Source organism: Labeo rohita, chromosome 13 (assembly GCF_022985175.1).
Source record: "Labeo rohita strain BAU-BD-2019 chromosome 13, IGBB_LRoh.1.0, whole genome shotgun sequence".
Classification (NCBI taxonomy): Eukaryota; Metazoa; Chordata; class Actinopteri; order Cypriniformes; family Cyprinidae; genus Labeo; species Labeo rohita.
This window is the reverse complement of record NC_066881.1, coordinates 26506750-26519033: the sequence shown is the minus strand read 5'-3', so window position 1 is coordinate 26519033 and position 12284 is coordinate 26506750. Positions and strand designations below refer to the sequence as shown.

Genomic DNA, 12284 nt, shown 5'->3' with positions numbered 1-12284 from the left:
TGTTTTTTTGTTTTGTGTGTTTTTTGTTTGTTTGTTTTTGTTTAGTTTTGTTTTTTTCATCTGTACTTGTCGTCTTAATCTGGCAAACTTCAGAATTTTAGAATTGGCTCTCTTTCAATTCACAAGTGTCTCTCGGTCTGTATATTTATATCTAGTAAATATTTACAGTATTTTGCAGTTTTGTAATACTTTTGAATATTTTTAGCAGTCTCATAAAATCCTAAGTGTTACATAATTAATTTTTGGCTCTGGGTCTGAAACATCTTTGAGTCACAGGAGGGCATGCATTCATACTACACAGCAAGGAAGCAAACTGCTTTTGCATTTTAACATTATTATGTTGACTTCCACTGTACTGGCTTTTAATATTATTGGCAAAAGGATTGAGTAAATGAAAGACATCATGAATAACTGAAAACAATCAATACGCTTGTGTGGTTTGTTTTGATTGATCAGCTTTATTATCTGCTTGTCTTTGTAAACCACAGATATTATTGACACTGCTTAAAAGATGTATCATAAATATTATTTATAAACCGCTTATCAATCTTTCAGTAAAACATGATATATTATTTCTATAGAAATGTATATTGTATACTGAAACACAATTAGTTCACCCAAAAATGAAATATCTTTCATCATTTACTCACCCTCATGTTAATCCAAACCTGAATGACATTCTTTTTACTTTGGAACACAAAAGAAGATATATTGAGGAATCTCAATACTAAATTGGTTTAATTTATATGGACATTTCTTAAAATATCTTCTTTTATGGTTCATAGGTTGTTTCACAAACTATCTTTAAATGAAAACTGTTTCATTTACCCACTTTACTGTAGTTAGTTAGGGACAATTGTAGAACTTTAAATATAGCATTTTTTATATAAATACATAATATTTAACGACATCTAAAATGAGAGCATGCAAGATCAAATTATAGTAATATAATTTCTTTATTGCATAAAGTAACGTTATGGAATAGTTTTCACCTTTAGATGGTTCAGATTATTTTAGCTGTCGGAACTAATTTGTGTTTAACGCAAAAGTGGTACCTACATTATAATTATTTTAAATTAGATGCTTTGATGAAATTATGCTTTTAGGTGTTTAAAACTTTTATTTTTTATTTTTCAGTGTCAGTTTGTTTGGAAAACTTCTCATGAAATGAGAAGTCAAAGAGGGAGAGAGCCCTACTGAGCTTGTGCTGAGTTATTGTCATCACTTTTATTTGTGAATTTACAATTGGCTTTGCTCTCCCCCATGGTATCAGTGACATATACAATAACATACAGATACATCACCACAGGCAACATTGTGCCAGACAAAAAGTCCTTGAAATGTGTATTCCGAAAACATCTCCCAAATAACCTACATTTTGCTTTGCTCTGTTCCAAAATGAGCCGGGAGCCCCTAAAGGTTAGTAAGATAAACACTCACCATCTGTGGTATGTCTGATAATAGAAGCTTTTTCCACATTTGTTCCACTAATGTTCTCTGAAGAAGCAATAGTTTGAACAAACTCAATTAGTTTTCGCTGGAAAAATTACAGCTAATTAGGAACTATGCGCTATGGTTTATGATGTTTATTGAGCATGATACAAAACGCCCATTGGTAACAATGAATGAATTGCAGGAAGCCAAAATGTCAGTGTGGAGCATGAGGACTAAATTTCCACATCACTTAGGAAATTGAACCATCCTAGCCCAATTTCCTGACAATGGACTAATAAATGGATTCTGGAGGCTAAATTTGTCAAATCACTGAAGGTAATTTGGTGAAGCAAAGTCTAAGCAAGTTATTTTAGAAGAAGAAAACCCATGAATGCGCTTAAATTTCCCTAAAGCATGACTTGCTTTCTTTCTGAATTGATTTGATTTGAACTGTTGGCCCGTAGCCTTTTCCCAAGTATTTTTTTTTTCTAAATACAACATTTCACAGCGTTAAAGAGTGAGAATGAGATGTCATTCTCTGGGTTACAGGCGAGTTTCTGTTGTACAGTTGATCTTTTGAACGCCACGCTGCTAAAACAGTATCTAAGATTGCCGCAATACAAAGCGAAGCACAAAAAAATCAATAGGCCAGTTACAGGGTCAAAAAAAAAGGTAAATGTGTTTCTGGCATATGTTGAGAATGATTTTGACATTTAAAGCTAGACTTTATGGTGGTCCTGGGGGGCACAACACAATGGAATTAAACCTCTTGGCAGAATGAAAAATGTAGTAAACAAAGAAACTGCATTTGGATCTCTTGAGGGCGCAGAAATGTGTCTGGATGTGACGGCGTGAATGTTTGCTCTAAGATACCATCGGCACTAATTTCTTCAGCCGTTACTGAGAAAGATAAAGTGTGTGTAAGTCAGTGTCCTTGGGGAACAGTGCGGTTAATTTTCCAAACATGCACTTTACAGAAATCAGTGAATTTACAATGCAGAAGGCAAATGCTACAGACAGCGCTAAAGGTTTGCCTGGGCATCCATGGGAATTTTCGTCAAGTGCCCGAGAGGTACGCTAGTACACTGAGTAATCGTTCTGCGATTGTCCAGACAGGGTGGAATTGAGGCCATTTTTTATGGAAGATAAAACTCAAGGAAGCTGCTATAGTCTTAACTCAAAAATGGCGGGATAAATCTATCATCACAAGTCAAACTCAGAAATCCATTTAGTCTTTAGATCACACAGACTTTTTTTTTGATGAACAGCTGACTGGATCGTTTTCACAGAACAGTGAATCAGACTTGATACGATGCAGTTGAATTCTAGATAAAAGAAATGCACACTTATCAATTATCAATTTTTGTGTTTGGTTTTGTCTTTTGTTGTTGTTATTTTTGTTTTATTTGGTGTGTTTTGTTTTGTGTTTGATTGTTTTGTTTTGGTTTCTTTTTTGTTTTTTTAATTTGGTCTGTTTTTTGTGTTCGGTTTGTGTTTTATGTTTTGTTTTGTTCAGTTTAGTTTATTTTGCTTTTGTTTTGTGATCAGTTTCTTTTGTTCAGTTTTTGTTTTGTTTTTGTTGTTGTTTAATTTTGTGGGGTTTTTTTATTTTGATTTGTTTTGTTTTTGTTTCATGTTCAGTTTGTTTTAGGTTTTAGATTTTTTGTTTAGTTTTATTTTTTGTCCTTTTTTTGTTGTTTCTTTTTTTTTCTTTTGTGTTCAGTTTGTGTTTTATGTTTTTATTTTTTAATTTTTGTTTCTTGTTTCTTGTTCTGTTTTGATTTGATTTTGATTATTTTGTGTTTTGTTTTTCTATATTTTTTTTGTTTTGTGTTTCCTTTTTCTTTTGTTGTTTTGGGTTTGGTTATTGTTTTGTTTGGTTTAGGGTTTTTTTCTCCTTTTTTTGTTTGTGGTGTTTTGTTTTGTGTTTTGTTTGTTTTATTTTTTTGTTTATTGTCTGTACTTGTCGTCTTAATCCGGCAAAATTCAGAATTCAAGAACTGCCTCTCTTTTAATTCAGGAGTGTTTGTCTGTTTGCCTATTTATGTCAAGTAAATATTTACAGTATAGCTCAACAATATTAGTCCAGTTGCAAATCTGTATGCTTGCTGCCTTGTTTTAAATTATATTTAAACTCAGAAAATTGAATTTGAATTTAAAGTGAATTCTCAATGCAGTTCTAAATGACACATCCTGGTATCCATCCTTTCCTTTCTAATACACATTAAGGACTCCTACAGTAACTCAAAATATTGGTCATACTAAAAATTAGAGCAGGATACTAGACCGTAACTAATGAGCAGGCAAAGTCTTGAATGCCTGATGCAAGTTTAATTTTGCAGTTTTGTATATTTCATTGCCTCACAGTCAAACATTGGTCTCAGAATATAATAACTTAAAAATAATGTCTTTACAATCTTTTTATTTTAATTATTACTCAGCAAAGAACACGTACTGTAACTTTCAAACAGACCAACAAAGTCTCATCGATATGTCTATCTAGGTCGTTCTCTAAAAACATCTTTTGCCCTAGGTGCAGCTATAAATAGATTAGCCAAGAACTTGCATGATACCTCTGCTCTCTCTTTCTACTGTCCTCTCCTCCTCCTCTGCATTCTCAGCCTACTCAGTGTAGAATAGATTTCAGAAACAAAAGACAAAGGAGTTCCTCTTTGATATCTTCGAATCAGTCAGTGGCAGGCGGGTCATGCTGCTTTGGACGTGTAACTTCACATGCAGCAATTGGACAAATAGTTGATGCAACACTTTGGTAAGAGCAAAGAAACTGTGACAAAATTGGGAGTTTATCTGCATGTCCATCATATTTGAAGGAGAAAAAAATAGATTTTTCTAATATCGAGACAAAACTCATTACATTAGTATGAGTAATACTGAAAAAAGTTTTTTAAAAATTCAAATATAATAGTCATAATATAATATGACATTTGAGAGGAATGCTGTTTTTAGTCAAGTTCTCATATCAAATGAACTTCAGATGTGCCTGCTTCATATGATCTGTCATTGCGTGTTGATGTCAGGCAATCTGACGAGGTTCTGTAAATTCCTGCACATGTATATGTATGGACCGATGAGTAACACAGAACACAGACAGGGCATAAATCAGATGACAATAAAGGAAAATGATCATTAATTTATTTGCATAACTAGCATTGAATTATTCATCATGGTTTCAATCTGCTCAATCTGTATCTCATTAACATGACTTATGAGACTTATAAATCTGTTTTACGTATTGTCTGTCCTAATTTTTGGGGACAGTTTTTGTATGTATGTTTTTATTTATTTATTTATTTATTTTGTGAAATTTAGAGTGCCACATATAGATAGCTTGTGAAATATTTAATAATTTGTTAGATATATGTATGACTAGTAAAGTACACATATAATCTTAATTTATCTAATTATTTTAATCCTGTTTTAATTTTTGTATGGTTTTTAATGTGCAGAAGTAACACTTCTACACATTACCTTTCATCATATCAAGCCATATTACAATGTTTGATAGATTGGTGAGTTTTGTACATTCAAATATGCTTATAAGTCCTTTTATGCAGTTTATAGTCTGTTTTATTGCTGTTTTATTGGTGCATTCTCAGAAAAAAAATGTACAAAAAGATGTCAGCGGTAGTAGTAATACGTACCATTTAGGTACTGATATGCACACTCCAGGTAAGAGTATTTGTGCCTCAAGTGTGCATATTAGTACCTAAATGATACCCTTTCAGTGACAGGGTTTTGCACCTTTTTTCCAAATAGTGTAGGGTTTGTGGGTGGTTGCTAAGGTGGTTTGGATACATTCAGGTCCTTTCTTCAATGTAAGTCCTTTACATTTTATTATCCGTCAGGTAACAATCATGATTGCATAGAAAAGTTAAAAAGGCCTGAGGCATCCATTTGTGTCTTTAGCCAAAATGTGAGCTTTGTGCCAAAGTGCACGGTAGCAAAATCTCTAAAACTGTTTTTAATCTAATTAAAGTTAAGTCCAAAAAAAGCAGCTGTTTCAGGGCTCTACACTTACTTTTCTCTTCTCCTAACTTAAAAAATTTAGGAGCAAAGTCAAACTTTCAGGTGCACCTTCTAAACAATAATCAAAAAATCTGATTTAAAAAAATAGCCTTCCCATTATGAGGTGATATTTGACTTCTTAAAGTTATCTTTGTAATGGCATTTGTATAACTTTACTAAAAGTATGTCATCTTTTATGTCAGTGTTGTTTCTAATTAAAACAACAGAATAAAAACTAAGAAGAACTTGGCTTGTAGGTATATTTGTATATTTTTAATGAGGCTCAGAGGTGGTATGAGTGCAATTAAATTAATAAAATCATGTTGAGATTAATGTTTTAAATCTAAAATTTTGAATACAGAAATATTAAATGGTTTAAATAACTGAAAAGATACTTTAAATATGAAACTAAAACTGCCAGTAGATGGCATCGAGTCACTGATTTAATTACTGAATCATTCATTTGATTCGTTCAAACGGCTGATTCATTCAGGAATAAAGCAAGTGGCTGTCTTTATGAATAGGAAATTGAATCAACTCGCTAGATTCGTTTAAAAACACCCGTTCATTCAAACTAAACAGCGCTGTGTTTTAAATGGAGATGCGCACAGGCTCAGTCATGACTTGTTTCAGACTGTTTCTTAAGACAAAATAGAGCAAAATCAGACAATAGCGTTATAGTCAGACAATGTAAGTCAGCTTCTTGTTTATTGAACTGTTGTATTAAGTGATTATATTATTTACAAACTCCATTAAAAATCATTAAAAAAAGTGTCAATTATCCTAGTTCATCGCGATCTCACAAAGTTACATTATAATCAACGAAGCTCTGTACACTGCACAGTCAATCTCTTATTTACACTCTCTACACTTTGTTTATGAAAGTATTTGTGGGATGTCTGTGATCCATTACTCAACGTTGCAAAAACACATAGAAACCTTTGAAGCTCCCCTCAGCATAAACACACATATGCTGATCGGATCACATGGTGCTCCTAAATATTTTTTAATAGTCACACGCATATGCAACCAAAATGGTTGCACTGTAGAGCCCTGTGATTATGCCTAAAATGGTGCATAAGTGTAAATTTAGTCATGCATTTGTACATTTTCATGAGTTCTTTCCCTGCTTCTGTAGTTTTAATGGATGAGCTTACCATTCATTCATTAAACAAGAGTATTTTTGAATGGCCGCAAGCAAAACGCTGATCTTTTCCACACACTCCCTCTTGTTCTTCCCTTTACAGAGATCTATATTTATACATCCCATAATAGTGCTCATCAGCACAACTGGCAGCGATCCAGCAGAGTCAGCATTTCACAAACATGAGCAATAACTACACCCTCAAGTGTTTGCGGACTTATTTTATCCAATAAGAGTTTTATGTTTGAGATTTCCTGTAGTGTGTCTTTCATAGCTCCCTCTGTCGATAAGCGCAGAATGAGCTCGCAATCACCTGTCCCTATTGACCGGTTTGAACGATTTGAATGTTAAAGAACCGGCGAGAGCAGACCGCGCCAAGCACGTGGAGAAGTTAGTGGCTAAAATGCAGATTTCAAAAAGAGATCTGGAGTTAACTGCTAACGAGGTGAGCGTTTGCCTCCCGGCAGCAATCACGGACTGCGTGAAGGCCTTATATCAGTCCAAACAAGCATCTCAAAATTAATGAATGGCTCTGTCTCAGAGGGGTAATTTTCCATCATCAATGCTGGTAAACCTGCCTGGAACACCAGGGGAGGGAGAAGGTAGACGCTCGGGAGTCGGCCCGCATTCATCCTCATTAATCGGAGATCACACTCCCAATAAGTCTCCATTCTTTCGGTCACCGGCCTCACTCTGAGATATTTGTCCTATTATGGAGTGCAGGACTTAGCAGACGCATGGGGATTTTTCTACAAGCTACTTAATCGCCAAAGTGCCCCAGAGACCTTCAGCGGCAGATCAAAAGATTTCTGCATTAAAAAGATTTAAAGTCAAGCAAATATTGATAGAGGCTTCATCTGCTGCAGGTCCGTTAATCGTGACGGCAATCGCAAAACGCTCACCCTGTTTTGTAGCCTGCATCGGTCAATCACTGGGAGGGAGAAACACCGCAGGCAGGTTCGCATTATTGAGCGTCTCATTGCGAAAAAACCCCGAGGCGAGACCTTCCGTAGGAACTGTTTGAGATTGAAGGGCATTAACTCCAGACCAACGCTAATGCTTAGGCCAAATTGCTCAAGTCAGAGCCGGTCTTTTAAGTTTGTCCGCATCAGTACCCTAAATGATCTCAAAGAGGGTGGAAGTCTCTGAAAATGTCCCGTAATTGCTGACTGATACGGATGACAGAGAGCAGGATATCATGGCTTAAAATGAGGCATGTAATAAGCTGGTATAATTTTTCTCAGTCACTCACTCTCACTCCCGCTCTCTTTGCGAGGGGAATTTATGTGCCTTTCTTGGCAAACCGTGTGCTGCTTCAAGTGTCTTGTGGGTTACTGTTCATTTGTGCTAAAAACCCCTCATGGTAGAGCTGAGGTTCCTCGAGCTGACAGAAAGAGGTTTACGCAGTAGAGAGATCTTCTTAGACCTTCTCCAAGCGAGCTGCTCTCATTTACGATGCACTTGCTGGAGAAAAAAAAACTTTTCTTCTTTTCAGCCTTAGCAGCTCTAGGGATGCAAGATGTGATCAATGGTAACTGGCATGTTCCTGTGCTTTTTGTTGCATTTGAATGATTGCATCCTTTGAAATGTTAAACACATAATGCATTTAGATTTCATTAAGGATGAGAGATTTTCTGCCTTGTCTAAACATGATAGATGCACTACAGTGGTAAGGACGTTTTGAGGTGAACATCAGTGGCTTCACAAAATCCACCGACAGCAGAAAACATTAGACGAGCGGTCCTTTCCTATCGCTAATTGGAATAGACTTCCTCCGGAGAGCTATTCTTCAGTCCCCCCCAATTAAAGCCGATCTAAAAACTGCCTTTTAAATGTACTAAGTCATGGCAGGTAATGGGTCACTCTTAGCTTTGATCACTCTCCTGCGAGAGAAAGGAGCTACTGTACCAGGCGCAATTATCATAAAAGACCTTTAAAATGAAAGACAGGGATCTTACAGCCACCTGTTTTACAGGCTCTTAGATTTTTCTGTGAGGCAAATGAAAGCGTGGTTTATAGCACCCATTTTTCCTCCCCCAAAAATACTCTTTTATCAGATGTGGAACATCTTTTTTCTGAAATTATTTGAAGTTTTGTAGACTCTAAAAAATGTTTTCATCGGTATAACATCGTCCATATAAAATCTACTAAATTTCTGTTTACTAAAGTTTCAGAAAGATTTTGAATGTAAATTTAAAGCGTTTGAAAAAGTGCTATGAAGTTATCATTGCAAGTTGTATTGGTGGCACCACTTTAATGTGACTTAAAACTTCAGGTTCTGTTCATTTATTTATATGTGTATTGATTGATTTATTTTTCTTTTTGTGTTCTCATCCCATGGTTTCTTTAATGCTTATGGTGTTTTTTGCTCTTTAATATTTTGCACATTCCAGAATCTGTTTGCACAGATCACATAGGATTAGGGCACATGATTTTTTTTTTTTGATTTTTTTTGTTAATTTTGATTAATTTATTTGGTAAATGTGTTTCCACCATAGTTTATGCACATTTTTTCTTATCGGATAAAAGGTTTAAGCTTTTTATGCACATTTTTGGAATTTATATGCATCTTAGCATTTCCATCCAGGATTTTTTTATGCGAAATTCCAAAATGCGCATAAAAATAGGTGGATGGAAATATAGTTACTGACTCGTCGCCTCAGCAATAGTGGATGCGCCTGTTTCATACGGATTACAATCTGAGAATGTTTGTTTTCCATTTGAATTGGTTCTTTTGAAGGTAGACATTTCGCTCTCTATAGATGTATTTTTCATGTCTGTAAGGCAAGTATAAACAGAGTTTTGAAGCTTCGTACTCAAGTTCACAGAGACCAAGACGGCAGAAAGTGCATGCTGTTTGCTTCCGTTATTTTACAAAATCGCAATGTTTTGTTGTTATTCTGAGTGCACATAAATAAACGTGTTTTTTTACAGATTCGAAAGATGTATTAGTTTATCTGTATGAGCAAAAATGAGGGAGTATTTTAAGTGCGAGTGACCGCACCGGCGCTTCCAATCTGTCATGCAGTGAGCGCTACTATTCCACCCAGACACATTACTCACATTATTTTAGATGAAAAGTCATATTTCAAACAGAGGTTTACTGTTAAAATGAATACATGGAAGAAAATTTGTGTGAATATTCTGTTAAAAAAGATTTAATAATAATTGTAGATTTTTTTTCTACAATTAAGTGGTTAATCTGGTTGTAATATTTATTTTTGTCATTTAATTGTTTTATTTAAATTGTCCAGAAATAGAAGTATATAAAGACGTACATTATACTGTACAAAAGTAATACAAGAGTAATATATTCCTGTTACACATTAAACCATACTTTAATTTTGACAGGTTGCCGTGAAGTTTCTGTGTGTGTACAGTATGATATGATGCTAGTTTTCTCAAATGAAATGGTAAAATTCACATGAAATTACTCTCACAGCAGCTCTGGAGATGGTTCATGTGTTCATGTCGTCATGTAAGACGATGCAGAGGCCGAAAATCACAGTGAGCCTCACGTGTGTGTAGTAAAGCTTTTTTCTGCCATTCCTACATACAGAGCCAAGCGGAACATGCAGGATTCATATCTAAACCGTCTTTTTGTGTTTTAATATTCACAAACATTAGTCCATATTTTGCTATTTGAATTAAGTGACAGACCCGATTTTGATTTATTCATCCAAAAATGTACGAATTCCATGGAATTCTGCGTTATCGTAAATTCTGTTTTTTTTTTTTTTTTTTTATGGACTCCGCGATCCCGTCCGCGTTTTTATGGAGGAGAAACTGTAGACGCGCCTCCACGAAGAAACAGAAATGACATGCCATAAATAAGACAAATAACATAAGACAATTTAGTTTGTTTCATAAAAGAACATGGTCTAGACCTGTTCTCTAGGAAAGGTAACCTTAAATGACTTTTGTTGTGATCTGGCGCTATATAGAAAATAAAATTAAATAAAATGAACTTCACCTTCAAGGGGGGTGGGGGGTGCCGTTGGGGGGGGCAACCCTACATAGGATACAACTTTGACCAATATGCAATATTAGCTATATTTGAAATTTTATTTTTAATCATTGTGGTTTATGCACATTTTTTCTTATCGGATAAAAAGTTTACGTTTATTTTTAGAATTTGAATTAGAATGCACATAAAAATTGGTAGATGGAAATATAGCTACTGACTTGTTGTCTCCACAGTAGTGGATGTGCTTGATTGCATTGATTACAATGAGAGAATGTTTGTTTTCCATTTGAATTGGTTCTTTTGAAGGTAGACGTTTTGCTCTCTATAGATATATTTTTCATGTCTGTAAGGCAAGTATGCACAGAGTTTCGAAGCTTCGCACTCAGATTCACAGAGACGGCAGAAAGCACATCCTGTTTGCTTCAATTATTTTACAAAAGCACAACATTTTGTTGTTATTCTGAGTGCATTACTTTGACTTTCATCTGATGTATTACTTTTACCTGTATGAGCAAAAATGAGGGAGTATTTTAAAAGCAAGTGAGCACGCCGGCGCCTCCATCTGTCAGGCAGTGAGTGCGCTACTGTTCAGCTTCCATGCTCCGCACAGACACATAGTGCACATTTTTCTAGGTTAACATTAGATTGAGCATCCATGTAAAGTTGCTACTACTTACATATTTTAGATGAAAAGTCATATTTGAGGTTGATGAATGATAGGCAAGCACTATGCACTATGAGCTGATGTACTATATTACCACATAGGTTAGCCGTTTATGATCTGTTTGTCACGGACTGCCACTTTTTTATAATTATTCATGGCATTTCACTAAAACTGGCTTAACTTTCATAAAATTTGTGAAAAAAGAAATTGCATTGGAAATGGAGGGTCAGGTAAGGGAACATTGCATAAAACAAAATGAACTGCATACTGCAAAAATATCAGTGGTATTTGTTTTATGTTAGCTATAAATCTGTGTTAAATCAAATGTAATGCTATTCTGTCTGCTCAGAGCTAAACATAATTATCATTAAGATATTCATAGTTTTAAGAGCACTGTGATCCTTTGTAACCTTGTAATATCTAAAATTGGTAGAACAATATAGGCTTAATTGAGAAATATTGGGTCACTGTGGGGAATTTAATGTAGTGTTCATAATGTGTTACTCGTGTGCTTTCTTTGGTTTCAGTTAAATCCACTGAAGCTGATTAAAAATGGATAGTGGCAGAATGAAATATGTAACTTCGCACAGTAGAAAGTTAAAATATTCAATAATGATTTTAAGTAGCTGTCATTAAAGTTTCTTTTCCATGTGAGACTTAATTCATATTCCCTGTTTTTCCAGTTTATTCAGATTTTACTCATTATTTTTATTCAGAATTTATTCAGATTTCACATTCTTATTGACTCATGTTCTCATACAGCTTCTTACTTCTCAATACAGTGCTGAATATTAATAAGCTTGCGTTGCCCACTTTTTATTTGGATTGACATGACAGCAAAGGTTCTATGATGTTCATTCTCATTAAGATTCACCGTAACATAAGGCAACATTTTCCTGTACCAAGGATGAAATATTACTGTGTTAAATATATATTTATTTCAACTGTATTATGAAAAACATGTTGTTTTTGTTTACTAACCCCCATAATGAAATAAAAACCTTCGATATCTATGCAAATTTTGACTCCAGGTAGCAGCAAACATCCAC

General features: G+C 34.7%; 1 protein-coding gene across 1 annotated transcript in view; it reads left to right on the top strand.

Moving 5' to 3' along the window:
* Nucleotides 1–12284, top strand: part of eys (eyes shut homolog) — a 254763-nt gene that overhangs the window by 150579 nt on the left and 91900 nt on the right.